At 37.9% G+C, this 26,684-nt stretch overlaps 1 long non-coding RNA gene across 1 annotated transcript in view; it reads right to left on the bottom strand.

The window, feature by feature from the left end:
• LOC140705646 (uncharacterized) overlaps window positions 1–26,684 on the bottom strand; it is a 48,022-nt gene that overhangs the window by 9,247 nt on the left and 12,091 nt on the right. The window contains exon 2 of the long non-coding RNA XR_013542906.1: window positions 18,541–18,637. This is a non-coding gene — a long non-coding RNA (uncharacterized LOC140705646). The remainder of the gene's footprint in view (window positions 1–18,540; window positions 18,638–26,684) is intronic.

Below are 26,684 nucleotides of genomic sequence, written 5' to 3'. Positions count from 1 at the left end.
CACGGAATGCAGTTTGGAGAGATAAAACAAAGCCAGCTGTACACATATATGTACATGTTTTTGTTCCCTCAAAGAGTCTCTGTAAAGGAATAAGGCTGGCCAGGTTTCCTTTGCCAGGGTGGGTTATCTCGCTTTCCAGTCTAGATTGGAGAAGCAAACAGACACAGCACTGCTGGGTTTTGTCTCTCTCCCTCCAGGCGAATACCAGAACCAATCTTATGCAAATTGAACTCTGGAACCTGGACAGTCTGCCTGCACAATATCTTTTTCCTCTCACCTTGGAAGTCTCCTTTTCATGCAACCTGTAGCCTCTTTACAAGATAATAAATTGCTTTCCTGTCAGAACAATACAACAATGTAACTATGTATTTCCATAATTGCTGTCTATAGACCCACCCTGTTGTAAAATTCTATCCCTTCTGTGATAAAGTTCAGATTCCTCTGTAACTTCATCCCTTCTGCCAATAGGTCACGAACCACCAATTTCTCCATTTCTCCTCCCATCTCCTTGTACCATGAACCACCCATTTCTCCTCCTATTCTCTTGTGTAACCAATGTTATAAAAGTCCTGGTCTTCCTCTGCATGACACTTGGAGTCATGACTTCCGTCACGCCTTTTATTTAGCTAAATAAAACAACAAGCATTTGAAGTCTTTCTCATGTCAAGGTTATTGGCGTTAAACCTTCGACTCGCTATTCCGGAGACTATTTCCTGGTTTCAACACCATCCTTACTCATCCTTTCTTTAGCCACCTGTATCCACACCCCAACACCTACTCCTATTGAAAATGAATAAAAACTTAGAAAAAAGAGTATATATACAGTACACAGGTACATGCACACACACATACGCGCGTGCACACACTTGAATGGCTTGCTTCCCACTGTAGAAGGAATGTTTTTCTAACTTGTAAATGTGCAGCTGTAGTAATAGATGCTGATCATTTGAGAAAAGTGTTCTTTAACTGCTTACAATACTAAAGCAATTTCAATAACAGAATTGAATTTAATACTACTATATAGTGGCTTCCACAAACTCATTTTAATTTCCTTATCAAGAGGCATCTCAGCCATTTTCTGGAAAAAAAATAGATTATGTATTTAAAGTTCTGAAAAGAGCCGAGAATATCTGCAACAGAAATAACTTAATGGCTATAGATTTCAGAATTAGGGTGGTTTTTTGGCCATTATGGAGTTATTTAAGCATCGTAAAACTCATTAAATTTCATGGATTAGTTTGTGCTGTATTATAAAATGCTTTCTTCATATACTAGTGTGAAGGTTTAAGAACTAATAAGGTTTAAGAAGTAACAGAAAATATGAAGTTCATTGTGTCTGTTTTCCAATTCACCTGCACTCATTAGCCTTTCAGAACCAGAACTCAAAGAGTCAAAGCTCTGGGACTTACTGATTAGACAGGTTGATGACATAACATATTGTCCCTCCATCCTATCTTTCTCCTGAGACCAGCAGCAATTTTAATTTTAAGTTCGATCTAGTGATCTTCCATTGTTTAGGAACATGTTGTATGTTTTACTTCCATTTCCATTTCTACTGAAGTTCTACTGAAGGAATGTCAACTGATATTTATATTTTGGTATGTGCTCCAATGTACATGGAGTGAGATTAAAAGAGTGAGAGGGTGAGCATGCAGAGTTGGGAAGTTATTTTAAACTGTCACAGTTCCGAGACCTCAAAATTTAACTACTGTCACTGTTATAGGTCTCATTTTGAAGTAGCTTGATTTTTTTGATATTCAAAAGTAATTATAATTACTTTTAGATACTGTTAAACACAATGAGAATGCTATAATCATTGGCCTGTTGTACAATCCATACCTGAGTCTTCTGACCAATCATATTTTGTTACAATATTAGCAAATAAAACATTTACAGTTAGAATACAACAGGAGCGACATTATGAGCTATCAGCTGCCAGGTCTATACAGGCATTCAGAGTCCTTGTGGGCAGGCATTCATGAACTGGGTCAATAAACAGAAATATTTTGCATGGGTCTGATGGAAGAGATGAGAGAAGTTGAGGATGTGCAAGTTGACCCGAAGCTGATTATTTGACTGTATCCATGTACGCAGATCCAAGAATATGGTGCTATAAGAAGGAGGAGATACAGACTTGGAAACACATTGTGGGGAAAATGTTGGGAAGCATTCTGTGTTCTTGAAGCTACAGAATCAGTAGTAAGCAGAAGAAGGTATCTTGTAGACCACATTGACTGCTGCCATTGGTGTTGTCAACATTCAAGGCTGCCTTTTACTATGTAAAGGTTGTCATCCTTTTTCTTCCTAACAATGTGGGCACGATATTGAAAAGGAAACTCAGGCCATTTCCTAGCATTTTGAAATGCAGAAGCACAATGTCGCACATTCATAAACTGGAGATTTTTTGAAGAATTGAATTTTACATATGCTATCACTCATTCACAGTGAACTAGTAGAATAGTTTTATTTAAACTAGTGGCTACAAAACTAGCCTAGAAATATTTTGCCAATTAAATGATGCATATGTCTTTTGAAGGGTGTCCACTTTATCAAATGGCCTTGTATTTGCTAAACTCCCAAGAAACGACCAGTTTGCTCCTTTTTGGAAATAAATAACACATTCTCAGCTTTTTGCTATGTAGTGAATGACCCCTATTAATATCATATCAAGTTAACAAATGTTAACAGCTCTCCACTAAAAGAAGCAAAATCTACAGCCATAAAAACATTTATTAGATATCTTCTATTTAGAATAAAACCAAAATAACTTTGTAGGCCTTATACTGGATGTGCAGTCGGTGGTGCTAAATATAAATTAATAAAACTAACAGTTTTCAAGTAGCAGATTTTATAACTTGTTATTATCTGAGTCCCAGTTTGGGCTACTGCCAGTTGTCTGAGTGCATACTCTTATTATTTTCTTAATGTAGCCAGAGGACATGAAAAATCTTCCAGATAACAGCTTGCACATTTCTGCAATTTTATTATGATGTTATTTACAGTATGATATTATTGCCTAATGACTTCTGTATCTAAGCAGATTTCATAAAGATAAAAGCTTGTGCTTATGGGGGCGGGTGTATTTAAAGTTCTGTATAATAAATTTACTGATGTTCTGAGTACTAATAATTGGGGTAAATTTATTTTGTGGGGTAGCAAACATTTTTTTAAAGGTTTGGCATTTTTCATTAAGCAACCTGGATATTTCTGTGAAACTTATTGCTACACAAGAATAATCAATGTGGATGCCTGGAAACCCAAGAGGACAGAGGATCAGACAGTGATGGTAAGGTTTCAGGCTTCTGAGTACTTTGATTACACTTTGATTACTTGCACAGCCTAGAATTCACTTTATCATTAATGAATGTACAGTAACAGGTGCGTGGACATTATTCTCTTAAGAGATTCTCTGATGCCTATGCTTGTCTAACCTAGAGTCTGAAGCTATACAGAATGAAGTTGGAATGAAAGAACAAAGCAACTCATGGGAAAAAGCTAGCCCAAGTCTTTCTGGCAGTGTCTCGAAGGAGCGGCAAGGAGGAACCTTTTTAGACTATAGCTCCTGGAATTCCACAGCCAACATGACCAGGACCATTCCTCTCCTCCTCTGTAAACACACACGCACACACTTTCCCACCCTGGAGACATAGGGCCTATACCATATACCATTGGGGGAGGAGGTAAGGCAGGAAAGAGAAACCTTTGGCCAATGGGACTAATCCAGCCTCCAAAATCTCTTCTTTTGGCTTAAGTAGAGTCTGGTGGTGCCTAGCTATATATCAGGCAGAGAGCAAAAGGATGCTTTGCTTAGAGGTTGATAGGAGAGTATGGTATAGTTTAGTGAGCAGCAATTTATATTTATTGTGCTAAGGCAGTAAATGGAAAGAGAATTAAATCTGAATTTCTTACTTCAGGCAAACAGCTTCTACTTAGCTTTGGTAAATCCTATTCCCCACCCTGCCTGAGAAGGGCCTGGAAAGGAACAAAAGTTTTGTTTGATCAATACACTTAAAGCTACCACATTGCCCAATTTCATCCAGAAAATGAAAATAACTGTGACTTTTGCTCAATCGGAAATTACAGCATAGTGGCTACATATCACATAGCCATTACTCATTTGTTCCTCAGTGGAAAAAAACATTTAATTGTACTCTTGAAATGCAGAAATGAAAGTTATAGAAATAGCAAAACCAATCATCTAGTGCAGAAAGCTGAGGGCATTTCTAAAGTTCAAGAAGCTTTTCAAAAAAATGTAAAATGAATGTAATCTTTATAGGAAATGTCAATTTTATTCTGGGTAACTGCAGTCAAAACATAAGGGTTTTAGCAAGAATGGCAAAGGGCTCTACATGCAGAAAACTAAAAGGGGAAAATAGTAATACAGGAAAAAAGGTTAACATCTTGACATTAAATTATGGTTTTACTAAAACTCACAGTATACTTATTCTTTATAATCAGGTACCAATGACTAGTGTGGCAGGTAATAAAACAATGAAGGAAAAAAGCTGATTCATCTGTCAATCTTTCGATTCACTGGTGCTTTGCAGGAAACCTAAATATGGAGCCCTTTGAACTACGTTAAATGGCTGTCAGTCTGATCCAGAGAGTCTGTTAAAGCTGAAGTGCTTGAATTCAAGCCAATGGGACTAGAATCACATTAAACCCAAATTCAGGCTTAGCTGAGTTATGGTCTGCTCTGCCGGGGAAGTAAAAAAAGGCAGGATCTTTGCATTTATCTAGAAGAGACAGCGCTTTTTATGTTCTGTGGCATAAATGCATTCATCAATTTATCACACTGCACTGATTCATTACCACTAAGGAAACAAAGAGCCAAAGAACCAAGTCACACGTGATGCAAGCTACACATGATGCACACTTTTTACATGAATTTCTTTTTCCTTTCTTCTTTTACAGAAGAGAGTCTGGAATGCAACCCAAAGATCCCTGCAGAGTAGGCTGCAGGTGTACCTAACCCCTTCATTCCATGCAGTTTTATTTTCGAAAATACATTTTCACTTAAGGGGGAAGGCTATATATAGGTTGCTGTTCCTTTTCTTTTATGGAAACACATCTTTGGGGCAGGCATTGTTAGTGGAAAAGACATCAGAAGATATGGACAATACTAATAACAATAACATCTCTGCAAAAGATTGCTAAAGGAGGAAAAGCAGTTTTGGGAGCCAGAGTGGAATGAACACAAGCAGGAACTTAGATTAAAAGTTAAATCTGGGCTAGAAAGGGAAAGGTTCACCAAAAAGTTAATACGGTGGGAGGTAGAATCAAACAGCACATTCAGGGAAATGTGTTTTTCATACTATTACAATCTTCCTCTCTAGGCACACAGTTCTTTCAAGGTTGCATGCCTTAGCAATTTGACTTACACAGTTGTCCATGTTTTCTTTCCAACAATCCACTCCAAAACAAGACCAAGCTAATTTGCAACATGCAAATATAAGGAAATCTTATATTAGGAAAAACATGTGTATTTTGCTTCAAAGGAGCTCCCCTTCTAGTGAAGGGCTAACAGTATCACCCAATCTGATCTGTAATTACACAGCAAGGAGCTCCTTCCTTGGGATGGTTGAGAAGTGGAGTTAGATGTATACGTTGAACTAAAGAAAAGAAAGATGCACAGGAAGGCAAACTAAAATTTCACAAAAGTACACAATCTTCAGAGATCTGTCTCTGAAATGCAGTCAGACATGTACTTTAAAGTATAGCATTTAGTCTTTAACATGCCACAACATTTATTTTCTTTTTAAAATTATATTTCTTTTGTTTTTACTTCTCACACAGATTAGTTACTAATTAATATCTTCCAGGGTTTGTTTGGGTGAAACTCAAATTAACATCAAGTGCCTGAAAACAACAGCTATGCACATTTAGTTAAAGGGGTGCCTCGCTTAACGACGTTAATTTGTTCCAGCGAAATCGCTGTAGAGCGAAAATGTCGTAAAGTGAAATAAAAAAGCCAATTGAAACACACTGAAAACTGTTCGATGTGTTCCAATGGGGTGAAAAACTCACCGTCCAGCGAAGATCCTCCATAGGGGTGGCCATTTTCAGTGCCTGTAGAGTGAGGAATCTGTCCAAAAACACAGCGGGGAGCCATTTTGAGCACCCAGTGGCCATTTTGAAAACCCGACAATCAGCTGTTTTGATCGTCGTAATGTGAAGAATCGGTTCCCGAAGCAGGGAACCGATCTTCGCAAAAAACCATTTAAAACATTGTTTTACTATCGCAATTGGAAGGCCAACAAAAACATTGTGAAGCGGATTCGTCGTTATACAGGGTAAAGGTTAAGCAGGGCACAACTGTACATTGAACCCAAGGAGCTCCAGCAGTATCTTGACTACAGGTAACCATGAAGGAGATTTTGATGTCTACGTTCAACTAGATAGGTGGGGTATAAATGCAATAAAAATAAATAAATAAATAAATAAATAAATAAATAAATAAATAAATAAATAAATAAATAAATAAATAAATAAATAAATAAATAAATAAATAAATTTCTGCTGGGGTTAGGAGAAAAGAAGAGAAGATACTTCATAGGCATTGTGAGGAGTCACTTGATTATTTGGGCATTACGGGGTTGAAGTCCTTCTTAGGACTGATTTAAAGACAACCATCTTGTTGTATCCACAATATCAACATTTAAAAAACCCTATTAACATCATCAAAGATATTTAACTTCTCCTCTTCACACAATGGAGGGTTCTTAAAGTCTCACCTCCCTTCTCCTTCTCTCCTCTTCCTCATGAGGAATTATGTTTTTCTCCACTGGTGAGTTCAGGGACTTTCCATTCAGATCCCATCCTGGTGGGAGTATCCTCTTCTCCTTCTTTGAGTCTGCCTCTCCTGCTTCTACCATCCCTTTCTTACTCTTCTCCCCCTTATATATCCCTGTTTTCTCCTTCTCTATATGATCTGGGGCTTCCCCTTCTGGGCATCTATAGGTCTTTCCCTTTTCTCAGTAGGGAAGGGACAGCACTTGAGCTGGGGTGGTACCAGACTGGCTATTCTCCTTACAGGCATACAACCCAAAGACACCTCCATTACCTTAACTGTATGTTAACAGATTATTTCATAATGTGATCGCAACTGGTATGCCACAGCTGTCATAATATTTGCATTTGAACCACAGCTGTATACAATGACTGATGCTACCGTCTAATTTCATATCATGTGTAATAGTCCTCCTTAGTAGCCAGTTTATTTTTGTTTCAATTTTTTACCCCACCTTTTGTTGAGAGTTCTAGGAACTTGTGTAAGTTCCAATAAAATGCACAGTGGAAGGCCAGCTGCTTCAGCTAGAAGTAGGTGAGGAAGTTCCCTTTTATCCACCCTCACCAAAGTCTAGCACTTTTGAAATACAACACTCAGGAGGCTATCTTTAAATGTAAAAAAGTTTTGTATATTTAACTCACATTAGCAGGCACTCAGTAGTTTTTCAGGTTGATACAGAAGGAAAAAATAGTAAAGACAAAAGTTTCTTTTCTTAGCACACGTGGCTAGGAGGATCTCTGGGGTTCAGAGATTCTGCCTGGAGGTCTAGCATCTTGCAAGGTGAAGAAGGATCTGGATTACAAAACAGAGTACAGTGGTGCCTCACTTAACGATGATAATCCATTCCAGGAAAATTGCCGTTAAGCGAAAACATTGTAAAGCGAAATTAAAAAGCCCATTGAAATGCACTGAAACCCATTTAATGTGTTCCGATGGGGTAAAAACTCACAGTCCAGCGAAGATCCTCCATACGGTGGCCATTTTCGCTGCCTGTATAGCGAGTAATCCGTCCCTAATCACAGCGGGGAGCCATTTTAAGCACCCGATGGCCATTTTGAAAACCCGACGACCACCTGTTTTTGATCGTCATAAAGTGAAAATGGGTTCCCGAAGCAGGGAACCGATCATCGCTAAGCGAAATTCCCCCATTTAGACCATCTTTTGCGATCGCGATTGCAATCGCAAAAAGATCGTCTTAAAGTGGATTCGGTGCAATGTGGGGGAATCGTTAAGCAAGGCACCACTGTATCTCAAACCACAGGGTAAAAAGGGGAGTGACAAGGGGCGGAGCTTATTTAACCCAGGAAACAACAAATATCGCTGATTTGTTAGCATGTAAACAAACAAGCAAAAAACAAGTTAGTCTCTGATGCAGGCCCCTTCCTCCCACATCTTGAAAATTGCATTTGGATTGCTGTGTAGCCAACACCTTTCTCCTAAAAAAGGACCCATAATTAAAAACATAAACTAAAACATTAAAGTATTCAAATATTGATCCTGTGTACTAGGAAAATATTATTTTTCTTTCCTTGAAACAAGATAACAAAGTATTTCTTTTAACAGGATTGTTCTTTCCCCTGAACTCAGCACCTTTATTTTAAGTGGCCCATGGGGTTTTCAGTGTTTCCTCTGCTTCCTGACCCAGCTAATATGGTATATTTGATAGTGGCAGCTTTAGTAACTGGCTGCAAGGAATACAGCAATGGTGTGGAGATGCTTCATCATGTTCTGCTTACCTCAGTTTAAAACTATAATAGCATCTCGTAATTAAGATTTAATTATTTACTTGTCTGTGGTAATCATTGGAAGACAGAAGTATTAGGTGTATAGCACTGAGGGGAAAATGGTAATACTCTTCTAATCATTTCTTTGTTCAATAATGTAGTTATTTATTAGTGCTTCCACAGCTCATGTTGAATCATTTGTTCTGCCTTATAGCTGACCCTTTATTAAAATGTTCATAACACAGACCTCCTCTTTGGACACCTACACTTAAAAAAAAAAACCCACAGTTCACAGTTATAGTCTCATAAAATGGGTTCTTTTCTTCCATTGCCCAAAATAATCTCTGGAGAGTGAGGTATGTTTACTTTTTTAAAAAAAAAAAAAATTTATTTATAACTATAACAAAAACAAATCATATACATAAAACATATACACTTACAACACAATAACAGTGTTCCCCACCACCATATACGGGACCTCTTGCCATATTCTTCTTTTTCTTCTTCTTCTCATTCTTCTTCTTCTATTGTCCTCCTCTCCAGAACTGCATAGATTCTTGATTTGGAGCTCTTCCTTTCCCCCTTATTAACACATATTCCAAAAATTTGCCCCATATTACATAAAAATTGTTCTTTTTCAACTCTCCTTTCTTCATCTTTAAATTACAAGTTAATTTATCATTTAATGCTATATTCCATATTTCTTTATACTGATTAGACTGAAAGATTGGCTGTATAAAATGAGATCGATAGACCAAATGAAACAAGTATTTCAAAACAAGACTATCTCGTGGTTGAACTATGTACAACTGGAAAGATGGACTAAGGAATGGGCAAATAAATATAATAAAAGTAGAGAACACACAAAATTTGAGCAATTTCTATTCTCATATGAGGACATTCAGATGACTGACTCAGTAAAAGGTACAGTGAGTAAAATTTATTCACTTCTTAATTTAGAGGAAGAAGAAAGTGAGAAAGAAGGATTGAAATTGGTGTGGGAACAAGATATTGGGAAAAGAATAAATGAAGAAGAATGGAGGAGGATATGGAAAATGAGGGTTTTAAGATTTATGTCAGTAAGAATAAAGGAAAAAAAATTAAAACTTAGTTTAAGATGGTATTTAACACCGGTAAAATTAAACAAAATTAACACCAGTCATCCGAATGTCTGTTGGAAATGTGAGAAAGAAGTTGGTACATACTTTCATATGTGGTGGGAATCTGAAAAGGTACAAAGATTTTGGAAACAAATTTTCAAAGAATTAAGATGTATCTGTGGAAAAGATATAGAATGTAAGGCTGAGATTGCTTTGTTATCAATATATGAGAACGTGGAATATGACAAAATGATTAAAGAATTGATAACTAATCTAATAACAGCAGCTAGATTGATTATTGCTAGACAATGGAAATTAAAGACTGAATTACATCACATATATTTGGAGCAGTTTGATCCCTTTTTGACGACCATAGCTTCATCATATGAAAGCCTGAGATTTATAGTTCGGTGGAGGATTTAGAGGATTTAGAGGATTTAGAGTTCTCTGCTGGAGAGTTCTAGTGCCATCCCTGAACTATAGCAGAGAACTGAAAGTCCCTCATCAAACTTCAGATACCAGGAGTAACATCATTTCTGTATACAAGTGATGCCTCGCTTGACAATGATAATTTGTTCCACTGAAATCACTGTTTAGCGAAATCATTGTCTAGCGAAAAGCATTTACCCATTGGAATGCATTGAAACCTGTTTAATGCATTCCAATGGGGAAGAATCGTCGTTGTCTAGAAAAGATCAGCCATAGGAAAACCACTTTGCGAACCGCCAATCATCTGTTTAAATCGCTGTCTTGCGAAGCTTAGGTCCCAAAAACACCTGTTTGCGAGCACGGAGGGAGCTATCAAAATCATTGTCTAGCGAAATTGGTTTGCGAAGCAAGGACCAAACATTGTCCAGCGAAATTCCCCCATAGGAATCACTGTTTTGCGAATCGCTATAGCGATCGCAAAAAGCCAACGACTAGCAAAAAAATTGTAATGCGGGGTAACTGTCTCGAGGCACCACTGTAATTGCAGCAGTTCTTATTTAATAAATTGAGCACTAAATAAAATATAATAATAAGAAACACTAAATGTAACTATCACTGTAAAATGTTGCAAATAATGCAGTAAATGTAGCATATATACAATCTGAGGTGGGACATACAGGATTATTTCTTGAGCTTCTCTGAGCAGGAAGCCCCACCAGCATAGTAATGCAGGATTGTGTGGGCAGTGATCTCCACTCCATATTGCGCTTGCCATCAACAACGCTTGTGCAAGTGACACAACCCTGTGTTACTAACACTGTTTGTACTTCCCACTCAGTGAAAGTTCAATAGGATAGTTGTCATGGGAAGTTTATAGCAATTACATTTAAAGAATCCCACCTCCCTTAAAAAATAGAAGAGCACTAAAATAACAAAGACTAAATTATCAACACGAAGTAATCCAAAGGCTTTATACCATGACTAGATCACTAAAAAAAATCACAAACATGAGCTAACTTTCCACCCTATGTAGGTTGTCATCAAGCTGGGTGCAACAGAGCTGGGGATGATGCAGAAAAAACATAAAAGTTCTAAAAATCTTGGCCGGATTTGTATGCCACGTTCTGTTGTTGAAAGTAAGCTGCAAAACAGGAGCTGTACTTTCACATCAGAGACACAGCTTCAGATTCCATGTCTGTTGGAATGTATCTCCCAACCTTATTAATCAAATGGCTGCCAGTCATTCCATATCCATCTCTTCCCCAATCACCTTTTATTGAAAGTGCTTTTTGGTACACAGAAATGTGGCAAATATATGTAAGAGAAGTTGACATAAAATTTACTCCACACAATAACTGAGCCAACTGCAGCCAAATTAACACTATTAGCTAGCGGCTGGTAAAAGGTCTTGTCCTGAATAGCTGACTAGAGCACTTTCTACAATAAAGAATGGACATTTACTATCATCCAGGTGAGACTGTGAACTGAGGATAACATGTTTCCTCCAACCAAGCTTTGCAGAGTAGCTGGGTTTTGACTAATACCTTTTAATACAGTGTTCACAAATTAGATGATTATTTAGATCACTTATTGGAGTGATGATAGCACAATTTTGTTTCTCCTGTTTGCTGATAACCAGATGACATACCCCAGATCGCAAAGCAGCCCAGCCTCGCTCCATGCCCAGTCCAGACCTTTTTAGTCCAGCAACAAGGCTCCCTCTTCCTTCCTTCCTTCCTTCCTTCCTTCCTTCCTTCCTTCCTTCCTTCCTTCCTTCCTTGCTTGCTTGCTTGCTTGCTTCCTTGCTTGACTGGTGTGATTAGGACTGGATAGAAGGATCACTTAAAAGGGTTCCTTTTAAGATCACACCCCAGAAGTGAGAAAACACAACATTTAGAAGCAACAAAACAAATAAAGTCACTTAACCAGATAGATTTGGTTTTAATAGAAAAATTGTAAGTGAGATGTATTGGATGGAGTGACAGACTAGGACTCTGGGGTCATGTTCCTGTTCAGCCACAGAAAGTCATTCGGGAATGGTAATGGCACATCTCCTTCTTAAATATCTCACATATCTTGAAAACCATATCAGGGTCAAAATAAATTGGTTATAACTTGACAACGTGTAATATAATCATAACTCCATTTATTTTGTTTTTATTACTTTAGCCACTCAAATACCACATTATGGCAAAAACATGATATCATTATTTCAGTACTAGACATTACAGTATTTGAAATAATATTTATGATATGTAACTATCTATACTTTTGCCATAAATTAGCTTACTGAATTTTACATAAAGTTATTATACATACACAACATACTCTAGCTATAAGAGTTTTATATATTCTTTTTATTGCAATTTTAATTTTAAGCTATTGCCTCTGAGTTAATTAATTTTCAATATATGATGCCCCATTTCAAAGGAGAGGAATTAGCTTGGTCATAGAAAATATAGATAATGATGAAAAATGATGGGAAACAAGTTGAGATGGTTCCTTCAGCTCTTCGAGCATAATGGACTATGAATGAGGTGTAAAATTAATTAGTATTACTGGAAAGACATGATGTGAATCTTATCAGGAGCTTTTTAGCTCATTTTTAGAATACCTCTGAGATGATGTTTTGCAAACAAGGCTTTCAATGTGAAATTTTAGAAAGTAATATTTCAGGAATGGTTCCATGTTTGATCCACCAGAGTATTAACTGTTCATTGACTATGACATTTTATTCTGTGGGTATCAAATCCTTTCAGCTTAATTTTTAAAGTTCAAAGTGCTATTTCATCCTTGGCTTATAGTGGATGGACATGAGTGAGATACTGACTAAATCCTGTTGTGCAGGCGGGCCCTGAAGGCACCTAACATTGAAATGGAGCAACAACTGTAACCCAGGCATAGCTGTTCCCTGGATATGGGAGGGCTTGGGAAGCAGGGTGAGGTAGAGCCTTGGACTTAGTAGGAATTCTATTGCCACTTATTTCCAGATAATCTTATGGTGGCAGAAAATTGTATGTTTATTTATTTGTTTTATGTCCATCCTTTCTCCCTTGCTGGACCCTGGTCAGATTATAACACAAATTTAAAAACACATGTGGCTTAAAAAAACTTGGTATCAATTACAGTATTCAAAACACCAGTCAATAAATGACCATATTAAAACACAGAGTTAACATTATTTAAAAGCAATTTAAAACACAACAAAAAGTAGTACGGTACAACATTTATAAAGAAAATGAATAATCAAAAAGTGGCCAAAGAACTATGCTTTAAAAAAAAGCAGAAAGGTAGGAAGGAGGGGCTAGTCTAGCTTTTCTCAGAAAAGAGTGCTGATACTGAGAAGGCCCTCAGTTGTGTCATCACCAAATGGGCCTGTGAGGGATGAGAGAAGGGCCTCTGGTGAAGAGTGTAGGATCTGGCCAGGCCCATATGAGGACATAAGTTCCATCAGATGGCCTAGACCCAGGACATATTTAGCTTTATAGATCATAACCAGAACTTTGAATTGCACCCAGAGTTGGACCAGTAGCCAGCCAAGCTGTTTAGACCACTTTAGACCACTAAAGTCTCACAAATAAGTGCAATTTAATGCAATTATAAAGGTATCACCCATCCTTACTCTAGGAGTTTGTTCAAGGACATGTTTTTCCTCCCTTTCTTGTTCAATCTACTGTCGAAGTTTTTTACAAACTCAGCTAAAGCCCTATGACATAAGTTCTTAACTTGTGTGGTATGACAACCCCTGGAGGGGCACAGTGTCCTCACAATGGGTCTGTGAAGGCTTTAAGAAATGTTATGATCTTTTCCAGTTAAAATAGAAAGAAGGAATAAATGAGAGGGGGGAAAAGGAAGAAAGAAAAGGAAACATGGAACAAAACTCAATTTCCCTTGCTTGCTTGTGTAAAACTTGGCTTTTCTAACCTACTGCCACCATTAAAAACAAACAAATGTAAAAATTGGTTATGAAAATAACTGTTTGATAGGAAATAACTACATATTAGATATTTCTGCACACGGTGAGAATATGCAAGTGAGTGATGTTGAGTGGCTGAAAGACAGCATGTGATATTTCTTGCTACTGCGTAGTCAGAAGCCACGGGATGAGAGAGTCAGAGTCAGTCAGTGTCAGTGAATGTTCGGATGGACTTTGTGTTTCTTCTTTTTCTGCTAATAAAACTGTTTGTAATTGTCTGATGAAGTGACTTTTCAATATTGTCACAGTGAATTTCATAACAATACATTTTGACTGAGCCTCAGAATGGATTGATGCTGTTGATGAGGTTGCATCCTGTTCAAAGCAAAATTATGCTTCTTCCAGTCATTTTAAAAATGTCTCTGTTATAGCAAGGAATATCTGTTGATGTGATACTTGATACACTTTAGGGTTTTAAATCTTGAGTTGGTGACCACAGTAACAATATATATTTAAAGGGGGTCTATGTTAAAGAAAAGTTTAAGAACCACTGCCCCGTGGGGTTAGTTGAGCAGAAGGTGCCTATATATTGCACGAAGTAATTGAAAACCCCCACCTTGGAAGTCCTTCATATTGTATGTGGATTGTAATGGCTGCCCGTTCAATACTAGTAATGTAGAAGGAGAGCTTTGGTTAAACAGACTATGTCTCAAGTAAATCTTGGACTACCAACTGAAGTAAGGACATAATTTTTGAAGGAAAATCTAGTTTGGTAATTTGAAATACAGTCTAAAACAGGATATGAAAATCAGTCTGGAAAAGAGCTTGTCAAACACATTTTTTCCAGAGATTTGCAAAATCACCTGCTGGGCACCTGCTTTGAAAGGCTGGAAATGGTGGGTGGTAAAATGCAGGCATGGTAATTCAAACACTGCAGCTGGTTGTCTGCCTCAGGAGTATAGGACAGTATGTTTGAGCCGTGAATAGGATTTCCATCCTTTTCTGTATACAATTGAAAAGCAGAATGCTCTCTCTCCTTTCTTCCCAGCTGTTATGCCATTCAAAAGATTACAGCTGACTATAATAGCAACGAAATAATAGAAGCAGTAATAATAATAAGTGCCATCAAGTCAATTTTGACTTCCTATGGCATTCTAGGTATAGAGTACTCAGGAGTGGTTCACCTTTCCTTTGAGGACGGTGCCCTGAGACTCCACAGTTTGCCTAGGGCTACACCGGCTGCCTCTTTTCCCAGGAGGTACAGTAAGGAATTCTCAGCCTCTGGCTCCACAGCTAGATGCATAACTTGAAGTGTGATACATAGGAAAAAATGCAGGAAATGCAATGGAGTTGGGGCAGGGCGATTCACTATTTTTCTAATGATCACCTGACACAACAGGAAATGTGAATCAGCTCAGATTCCCATTCCCCCCAATCCATAGCTTTTCCTCCTCAAGTTCTGCTTTTTCAAAAAGCAGAATCCTTTTGCTTCAGTTCAAAGCATGTGATCACTTTGAACTGATGAAGAAAGGAAAGAACAATTGACCGTGCACACACATACAAAGCAGTGCCTTGGCAAAAGACCACTTACCTCACAACAGAGGATGAGGCGAGCACACACACATGCAGGTGCACACACACAATTGGAAGTGAATCCCCCAGTGCAACTTCACAGCTGGATGCATTCAGCTGAGCTAGCCAGCCAGGCATTTGAAATAACAGCATAGATTATACAAATTTGATGATAATGGTAAAACCTGACAGAACAAGACAGGGACATTACATGAAAGTGGGAAAAAGAGGATGTCAGTGGAAGTGGACTTTAAGGATCTGCATACCCCAACTGCAGATTTTTCTTCTTTAAAGGATTCCATTCATCTCTGCTGGTGCTGTACAGGAAAATCAACAATAGGTCCTTTTAAATAACACTTTACCTCACAAAGTGCTTCTTTTTTGATACATGGGGTGCAAACAAAGTCAAAAGTATGTGCCTGTTTATATTGATGTCCTCACTTTGAATTAGCTTCATAATATTATCATGTAGCTAGATGTGAAAAATGTCCTGAAATACAGTTGAAACCCACTCAACATATAGGCAATATAGAACAATGTTCTATATCTATACTGTAGCTCATAATTCTGATTTGTTAGGATGACATAACCAGTTTATCACATGGTGTGTTGCTCCCTCATGCTAGCTGTAAGATCTTGATCTGCTAGGACTGTGTGGTCAGAGGCAAGTCTTTTTAAAAAAATACCACTGAGACGGTCAATCAAGCAGTAAACACATCTTGAATAAAGGAGGAAGATATGGAGGATGCATCTACTTATACTGCAAATACTGGGCACAGCCTGTATTTTCTTAAACTCTCGGTTGCCATAGCTTTTTCCTAAGGATGACTATCATTTTTCTGAAGTTGACTTCACATTGGCCTACCTACCACACAATTCAAAAGGAACAGGTCAAGTTTAGGATTGGAACACACAGCATGCCTCTAGATAGAGTATCAGCAATCAGTTATCTGTGTTAAGGCAAAAGCAAAATCCATCCATCCTGAAGTTTCTGCAATGCTAAAGACTAGAGGAATTGCTGTTCCACATGATAATTGTGAATATACAATAATTTTGTAAACTTTCTGCTAGGTGTTAACCACTGTTTATTAAATATTTAATTATGACTTTATATAAATAATGTGTGTGTGTGTTGCACATCCTGTAGGCACAAGGTAAATGGATCTGATACGAAAGCATATTTAAAGTGAAATGCTTTGCACATCTACTTGGAAGCAGATCTCTGGCATTCAGCAGGTACTAGTTAAGTAATTGCACAGAATTGTACAATTACTTCCAAGTAAGTGGGCACAAGATTGTAATCTTAATTGTTCAAAATTTATGCTTAGCTAAAAATATAGTTGCTATATTTTTTATTTTCCAAGTTTTACATAGTTCCTCTTTCAATGCCAGCAAAATGTTTCTCTGTATCCAAAACAATGTGTTTTTCAAAAGTATGAGATGTGATGTGTAGCTATTTCAAGGAATCAAGCATTGGAAACGTTCTGATTGTGTGATTACCTAAGCAACACACTGTCCCAAAGTACTGTAGTTTATTCTTCATTTTTGTTTACTTGATTTGTTTTTCAAGCTTGAAATCCACTCAAGATGGGCCACAGAACCTAAACATTAATATTGGTAATTCTGCCTTGTGAAACTGAGTTAAGATTTAATTATAGATCATGAAACTGTGAAAATATATATTATCTCCTACTATTTTCTAATAGTAAAGTGCTCTATCTAGTAATTATCTGAATATGTGAGTATTTAGTTTCAGGCTCCATAGTTACATCTGGGCAGGGATACATGCACTGGATAAATGTTCTATATAAAACAAGCAGTGTGTGGAATAGGTAAATGAAAATACTAATATCTTGCAACTTTAGAACCTACCTCAATTTTATTTTATTTTAACTATAACAGAAACATAAAATATATAAACCAAAATACAAATTAACTGTGTTCCCCACCACCATAGATGGGACCTCTTGCAATAATCCTTTTCTTCCTCCATCTATATTCTTCTTCTTCTTTTATCATCCTCTTCTCCAGAACTGCATTGATTCTTGATTAGGAGCTTTCCCTTTTCCTCTTGTTAACACATATTCCAAAAATCTCCCCCATATATCATAAAAATTATTCTTTTTTATCTTTCCTTTCTTAAACTTTAAATTACAAGTCAGCTTATCATTTATGGCTATATTCCATATTTCATTATACCATTCTTCCATTTGAAATTCAGATTTTGATTTTCATTGCCTAGCTATTATTAATTTAGCTGCTGTTAATAAATTAATAATCAATTCTTTAGTCATCTTATCATATTCCACATTTTCAAATATAGGTAGAGCAATCTCAGGATTAAATTCTATATCTTTTTCACATATATCATTTAGTCATTTAAAAATTAGTTTCCAAAATCTTTGTACTTTTTCACATTCCCACCACATATGAAAGTACAGTATGTACCAATTTCCTTCTCACATTTCCAACATTTAGATAACTAACTTTAATTTTATTCAATTTTATCGGTGTCAAATACCATCTTATATCCAATATGAATTTTTTTCTCTTATTCTCACTGGCATAAATCTTAAAACCCTCATTTTCCACATCTTCCTCCATTCTTCATGATTTATTCTTTTTCCTAAGTCTTGTTCCCACACTAACTTCAATCCTTCTTTCTCACTCTCTTCTTCTTGTAAGTCAACCAGGAATCTATAAATTTTACTCACTGCTCCCTTTACTGAATCAGTCATTTGAATATCTTCGTATGATAATAGTAATTGTTCATACTTCGTATATTTTCTACCTTTATTATATTTCTTTACCCCTTCATTAGCCCATCTTTCTAATTGCAAATACTGTAGTTCAACCATGAAATATTCTTATTCGGAAGGATTTGTTTCATTTGATCTTTCAATCTCATTTTATAACCAGTTTTTTTATCTAATCACTTTTTTCTTTAAACAATTCCACATAAACATTCATATTGACAGAAAAATTCTCTATTTCAGTGACTAGTCTTACCTCAATGTTTTATAGAAGATATGGCACATACTGCATGACAAACATCTGATGTCATCATCATCATCATCATCATCATCATCATCATAGAACTGCAGAACTGGAAGGATATAATGAATCATTGAGTACAGCCCCTGTTAAGGAGGCACAATGGGGAATTGAACTCCCAACCTCTGGCTCTACAACCAGATGCCCAAACCACTCAGATATTCAAATCTTCCATAACCATCCCAGCATGACTGCCATTCTGCTGTTTTGTCAGATTTTGAAAGGTTTTGAGGGCAAAACAATTCCTATATACATATACAATGGATCTGCCTTGAAGTAAATGGCTGTTCTATTTGTTTTTTTATCCAAAATGCTGATTAGTCTATTTCATTATATGTCACATTAATACATTGCAGAATAAAATAGTTTAGTTGAAAGAGATGAATTCTGTTCTAAAGTCTCCAGATCAGCATATGAACATGCACAAGGCAATTCAGACAACTGTTTAGAACAACCTGGGATTTCAATAGTCAGGGAAGTGCAATTAGGTAACTTAAAATTCTGGCTGTAGGGAGACTCCTTCCCATATGTATCTGACTACAGTACAAGGGAATTGATTGCGCTCTCTCTGTGTGTGTGTGTGTGTGTGTGTGTGTGTGTGTGTGTGTGTGTGTGTGTGTGTGTGTGCGTGCGTGCGCGCGCACACACAGGCATGCAAAGTCAGGACCAGCACTCAGTAAAAATGATTCCAATTAAAAATTTATTATTACTAGACAGAAGGGGGGGAAAGTCCTGCTCTGAAAGGGAAACATACCTTGTTTAAATATTTACTATTTCAGCTGCAGGGGGGAAAAGGAAGCCAAATCCAAGTCAGCACTGTTTATTTTATGTTATTCTTAGACTCTGATACACTTGGAAAAAGTGGATGCGATGCAATAACCACCAAATCTCCTTAGAAGTGGCAAGTTACATGAAATGACTTACCTGGAGATCACAATGATATAATGAGAGGGAACTGTGAGGGTGTTATGCAGAGTTCCTTTTTCATGTTAATGCTTATGTTGCAATTGTAGGTTTTTTCCCCTTTGCCACGGCAGCTTGAGAAAAAATAGTATCTTAAAATGATGCAGTGTGCAGAATATTGTTATGAATAATTTAAAGCAATCATCTTCAGTAGCAGCAAGAGTAATCTAAGACTGCTCTTTTGAAGTCCATGTTGGCTGATGGCTGGATTCCATGACCCTGACTCCCCTGCATGGAGTCTCCTTCTTCTTCTTCTTTGCTTGTAAATGAGTCTCAGTATAACTGAGTGCTATGGAATCAAACCATCACGGAGCTGCGCTCACTTTCCTCAGGGCAAAATTTAACTATGCTAACTGTATAGCTGAATATTTCATTTGATTATAACCAGTGCTTTTCTGAAGAGCAACAGGAGGAGAACCTGGAGCTCAGTAAAAACCCTCAATTTAAGATGTCAGGAAAAGAACTAAAGGTTAGAAACTGGGGCTTAATTTGCTGTAGGCCTTTGCCCCCAACTGATATCTTACTATCAGATCTTGGCTCAAGAACACGTGAAGCAGGAAATTCATACCTGAGAATGAAGTTTGCTGTTTTTTCGCTAAGAAGAGCAGCCTTCTTTTCTTTGCTACCATGTCTTCAAGGAGTTAACTACTGTACTTATTTTAAGGAATATAACCATGGCTATGAGTGAAGCATTGTTCAGAACAAGGAGGTGATTCCACAGATCTCTAGGCTGCTGCTGGGTCTGAAGGCTGAGGAACTGTAAACGTTTAAAGAGGTCCCTGTATCTTTAACAGGAGCACAAGGTTGTCTGTACATGGCCTTCATATGGTATCATTTTACAATTATGTTTCTAAAATTAACTGCCTCATGTTTTCTTGTTAGGAGAGTAATTTATCGCCTATGTGCAACACTGATGTAGTAGCTTGAGGACTGTTACATAATTCTTTCCCTTTGATATAATTTTATATTTTGACAAAGGACCAAAGGACATTTTTTAAAAGATTTTAATTTTCAAAATTAATTTAGTTTTCTGAAAATTAAAATGATCCTTACAAGGAGAATGATTAATGTATTATGTTATCTTAAGGGGCAGCTGAATAGATTGGTAGTGAAATTTGGGGTCTGATTTACATTCTTGGGCAAGTGAAACATTTATAATAATGCCTGCCATATTCAAACATCAAGGCCTCTTCAGTATACAATTCCTGATGCTTAGTGTGCCAGTTGTGCCTATTTCTTGAGAGGTCTGAATTGGCTATGGTGACACATGCCCTAGTTACATCTCAGCTGGATTACTTTAACAAGCTCTACGTGGGGCTGCCTTTCTAAAATCTTCAGAAACTCCTGCGAGTCCAAACCTCTACAGCCAGATTGCTAACTAGGGCTGGGCACAGGGAACATGTAACTTCCCTGTTATAGCAGCTGCTTCCTGGCTGCTGATCCATTTCCAGGCACAATTAACCTAGATGGTATAATATATGTTTAATTGTTTTTAAGTATCTGCATTTAATTTTTTTTTTTAAGTATCTGCATAGATCCTGAAGCTGAGGCTCCAATACTTTGGCCATCTCATGAGAAGACTCCCTGGAAAAGACCTTGATGATAGGAAAGTGTGAAGGCAAGAGGAGAAGAGGACGACAGAGGATGAGATGGCTGGACAGTGTCTGCGAAGCAACCAACATGAAATTGACAGACCTCCGGGAGGCAGTGGAAGATAGGAGGGCCTGGCGTGCTCTGGTCCATGGGGTCACGAAGAGTCGGGCACGACTAAACGACTAGACGACGAAGTATCTGCATACTTACTTTTTTAGATTTTAAAAACTGTACTTTATGTAAGCCATCTTGGGTTCTTTTAAGGAGAAAGGCAGGGTAAGAATATTTAAAATAAATAAATAAAAAAATCCTCATCCCCAATGAGAGGGAATCTCCCTGAGGTAGCAGATACTGAGGAGAAAGTGGTGGAAGCCCCTCTTGTTTCCCATGTCTCCTAAACTTGACTGCTGCCTTCATATATCCTGTCTATTGGAACTACAGTTCAATTACCAGTCTAGTCCCATGTGGAAGATTGGGGCACTATTTCTTTTTGGTCTCAAGTGGCAAAGTGTTCTGGTCTGGCCATGGTTATAGCATGACAGAATACCTGAGGTATCCCCAAGAAACATACAGGGCCACCTGTGCCTCAAAGAAAAAGCATGAATCTCCTTGGATTCTTAGGAGACATTTTCAGTACCTTTTAGCATACATCTGAGTATTCACAGAAGAGCCACGGTATCTAAGTGAAGCATCCAACTGAAACATACTGTGAAAGTCTTTCACCTGTTCAGATGTGAAACCTGCTTTTTGTGACCCATTGATAACGTTTGATAATGCATGCATTTTGGCATCAACATTTGCAGTCTACCAAGATACAGTATCCTATCCAAGTAATGCTGGTTCTTTTCTGGCTCAGGGATCAGTAACAGCTAAAAGGAACACACCACTTTCTTGGCCCATGTCTGTATCACAATGACAAAGAATGTAAATGCTGAGACAGAAAGTCTCCAGTTCTTATCTTTTTTCCAGCAATAGCTCATTGAACCTTGAGCTATTTCAGATTCAGCCTCTCATCTGGAAAAAGACAATAATAACAATTACTTACTTGCAAGTAATTAAAAGGACATATGATTCTTTGCTTCTGCCTTATAGAGTATTTCAGGGATTATTAGGAAAAGGTACATCAGGTATTAGAACCTCTCTATTAAGTGATAAAAATATGCAAGGTAAGGACAATAGGCTAGTGACATAATAAATACTTTGTATGCAGAATGTTGGATCCTTGGCATCTCTAATTACAAGATCTCAGGAAGAAGTGTTGAGGGAGAACTCCACTAGAGAACCTGGAGAGCCATTATTGATCAAAGTAGACAATATGGGCTAAACAAGCCCAATAATCTGATGCTTAACGACAAACTTTACAGGAACTATGAAAAAGCACATATGTTACTGTCTTCCACTGAATTAAACTGCTGGTCATTCCAACTTAGTTATGTGTAATGAACTAAAGAGCTTGTAAATAGCATTGGTTCAAACCATATTTGAAGAATGCAGGAACTAAATCTGGGATATTTTATATGGAGAGCCATGTGCTGCACCACTGAAGTAGGGGTTTCTCCTGTTTGTCTGGAAATACTTCTGTCAATCATAAAATCTCCAAAGGTCATTTTTATAATCATGATCATGTGCATAGAAGGGGATCTCCCAGATGATATATTAGGAACACTCATTTCAGTCTTAAAATTATTTGGCCCAGTTCATTAAGTTTACAAGGACAATCTGATCTAACTCAGGCTTTTCTAATGTTAAGATCACTTAACACTAGACATACAGTTCTGACTCTGTACTTTCACTGTTGTGATTGCCTTATTAAAAGCTCTACATGTGCAGTAATGGTCTTGACTACCAATAAAGGATGACAAATTTAAAGCATTTGCTCCTAATATACAAATAAGAGAATGGTCTCTGGTTACTCCGTTATATCATTTTGAAACATACTACAGTAAACATATTCACTGTGAATTCACACTTGTAAGATAACAATAGGCTAGTGACATAATAAATACAGTGGTGCCTCGCATAACGAGTGCACCGTTTAACAATGAATCCGCATAGCGATCGATTTTTTTAGATCGCTAATGTGATCGCATTGCAATGTTCTGAATAGGCAAAACATCGCATTGTGATGATCAGTAAGCGTTTCGCTTACCGATCTTCGCATTGCAATGTTTTTTTAAACAGCTGATCGGCAGTTCCAAAATGGCCGCTGGGTGCCCAAAATGGCCACCGCAAGTGTTTTCGCGCCCTGCCCTCGCTTACCGAGGGCGCGAAAATGGCAGCACTATGGAGGAACTTCACTCAACGGTGAGTTTGGGAGCCATAGGAATGTTTAATGTGTTCCTATGGCTTTTTCAGTTCCGTTTAGCGATGTTTCTGCATAGCGGTGATTAATCCGGAACGGATGAACGTCGCTATGCGGGGCACCACTGTACTGTGTATGCAGAATGTTCGATCCTTGGCATCTCTAATTACAGGATCTCATACACCTATGTATTTCTAAAGTCAGTGGCCACATGGTTATCCATATCACATATTAAAACTGATTTGGTTTTCATGACACCGTATTTCATATTGATAGAATAAATTGTTGCATGTAGCATGAAAATATATTTTATTACTACGCAAAACTTCCCTATTTTCTTTTGTGTATTTATTATAAGTTTTTTTTAGACATATGATTGATTGCTGGCTGGATAGCTCAGTGAGTTAGGCATCTGTTGAGCCAAAGTTTGGAAGTTCGATTCTCAGCTGTGTATCCTAGGAGAAGAGCCAGCCTGTGTAGCCACAGTCATGCTGTGCTGTCCCAGAGTGTCCCCAGAAAAGGGGAATAGTAAGCCACTTGTATGCATTTTACACCTACAAAGCCCTGGAAAGTTTGTTGTAAGTCAGGATTAACTTCATGTCACATGATGATGGTGTATTTACTGCTTCTCAATTTATGTGGGCCTCAAAATATATATACAGTGGTGGCTCGCATTACGAGCGCTCCGTTTTATGACGAAATCACTTTACATTGAAGATTTTGCAATCGCAAAACGATGTTTCCTATGGGGGAATTTCGCTTTGCGATGATCGGTTCCCTGCTTCGGGAACCGATTCTCGTAAAGCGATGATTTTCGGCCAGCTGATCGGCGGTTTCAAAATGGCCACCGGGTAAAAACATGGCTCCCTGCTCTTTTCTGGGACGGATTCCTCACTGCACAGGCAGCGAAAATGGACACACTATGGAGGATCTACGCTGGACTGTGAATTTCAAGCCCCTAGGAATGCATTAATTGTGTTTTAATGCGTTTCTATGGGCTTTTTAATTTCGCATTACGATGTTTTCATTCTACAGCAATTTCGCACCACTGTGTGTGTGTGTGTGTGTGTGTGTGTATACACACACACACACACACACACATATACATATATATCAATTTTTTAAAAAGAAAGTTTAATCTTGAAGTTGAATCATGGCAACTGGACTTTTTTATTAGGTTGAAACGTTTCGCTACACATCCAATCTTTAGTCCGAGGAGAGTTGTAGGAAATACCTGCCATATCTTCCACCTTGGTTTCACTTCCCCTTGTCTGAACAGACTTATTACAAGGACAAAGGACTGGGGGTGAAAAATCCCAATTTTGCAGTTCTTCTCCATCGTTAACAGTCATTAACACTGGCCTTTCTGGTGATGTTTCTTGGGATGGATGAAAGAGCAGCATGAGAAATAGGAGACATATTGTATCTAAGGTCTCCACCCCTGTTGAGTGAGGTATTTTCTATATGCACATGTATGGCCTCCCTGACCCCTCTCTCAAACTACCTATCTTCTCGGCCCAAAATGAGCACATCTTGGTCATCCAATGAGTGTTTTTTTTTGTCCTTCAAATGAAGGAACACTGCTGATTGTAGTCCTGAGCCATTGCCCCTTCAGTGCTGGGCCATTCTCCTGTTTAGTGACTGGTTTCTCCAATACAGAGCTCCAAACACTCCTCTTTGGACCACATATATTATATTACTCCTGTTGCATTTTGGTGTCCTGCCTTTTCTGTGGATGAGTCTCTTTCTTAATGTGTTTGTAGGTTTGAAGTGCATGCGTATGTGGCGTTTACCAAAAATCCTTTTGAGCTTTTTAGACACACCCACCATGTAAATAATAATCAGATTCTTCCATTTGCTCTGGGTCTCAGACCCTTTGTCCTGCTGGGTCGGGGCACTGCCTTGTTAAAGGCCCATTTTGGATATCCACAGGCCTTAAGGGCAGTCGTCAGATATCAATTTTCCTTCTTCTTGGCTTCCGTGACGGTGGGGATGTTTCTTGCTCTGTGGTTTAGCATTCTGATGACCTCTAGTTTGTGTTGCAATGGGTGATGGGAGTCAAACCTCAGGTAATGATCAGTGTATGTAGGTTTTCTCTAGATTTCTATTCCTAAGCTGCCGTTGAATCCTATAATGACTGCACAGTGAAACCAATGTGGAGGATATATTGGGGATCTCCTACCAACTCTCCTCAGACTGAAGAAGCTACTTGGATGAGTAGCAAAACATTTCTACCTAATAAGAAAGAAGTCGAGTTGCCACGACTCAGCTTCCAGATAACCTCACCTGGATGACTGAGAATCTTCAGATATATTTCTTTAATCTTGTTGCCAGTAGATGAAAATAGTGTAACTCACAGTGGATATTTCTACTAATTACTGATTCAGCACAACCAGGAATGCAAGTGGAATGCAAGTGACAATTTACCACTCTGAGTTACATCATTTCCCTTCCGCTGGCATAACTACTGGATGATTTTGGACATTAAAAGTCAGCTTTAAAACCAATTCCTCTAGCTTCCTTCCTCTTTCTTCAGGTTTCTGTGTGATAATTTGAATCTTGATACAGCAGTTTGAACCACTGCAGGGAAGCTGCTGAGCAGCATCTCTACAGCTATAAACACCTTGAGTAGGTCAGATGGCACACTTCCATTACAACTTTAAGGAATAAAAATCTAGCTCCTTGTGATGAAGGATTTGATAGTCTACACACTGACCCAACAATCAAGTATACTCATCCATACTTGATTGAAATCAAATGGATAGCCCTTCTGCCCAGCCCAGAAAAACCCAATAAATGCAAACACCTCTCTTAATTAGATCCTGCAAAGCAATGGATCCCATGTCATAATTCAACGTTAGTAGTTATTTTTGATATAGTATACTGTTTTATTTTCTAATGGATCTATCTTGCTGACTTTCACATACTGATATAATAAACATACTGTACTCTTAATCTGGATTGCAGGTTTGGAGTGTAGATTTTCTGTTCACATGTAAAAGTATGCAAGTGGGAGCTACACATTTTCATTACTGCCAACCTATGATCACACAGTTTTGGATTGCTATTGTTGGGAGCCTGAAGCATGTGAAGGGACTGGTGGCAAACCACTGGATCTTACAGAAGCATGTGGTCTTGACCACCTTGAAAGGCAAAGTTTCCAAAGTTTTAAAGCTAAACAAATGCTTTCTTTCAATATGGAAATACATGAGTATGTATCCAGAGGCTTCAAGTCACTTCT

The sequence above is a fragment of the Pogona vitticeps genome, chromosome 3, assembly GCF_051106095.1.
Source record: "Pogona vitticeps strain Pit_001003342236 chromosome 3, PviZW2.1, whole genome shotgun sequence".
Taxonomy (NCBI): domain Eukaryota; kingdom Metazoa; phylum Chordata; class Lepidosauria; order Squamata; family Agamidae; genus Pogona; species Pogona vitticeps.
The sequence above is the reverse complement of the archived record's forward strand: the minus strand, read 5'-3'. Positions and strand labels throughout refer to the sequence as shown.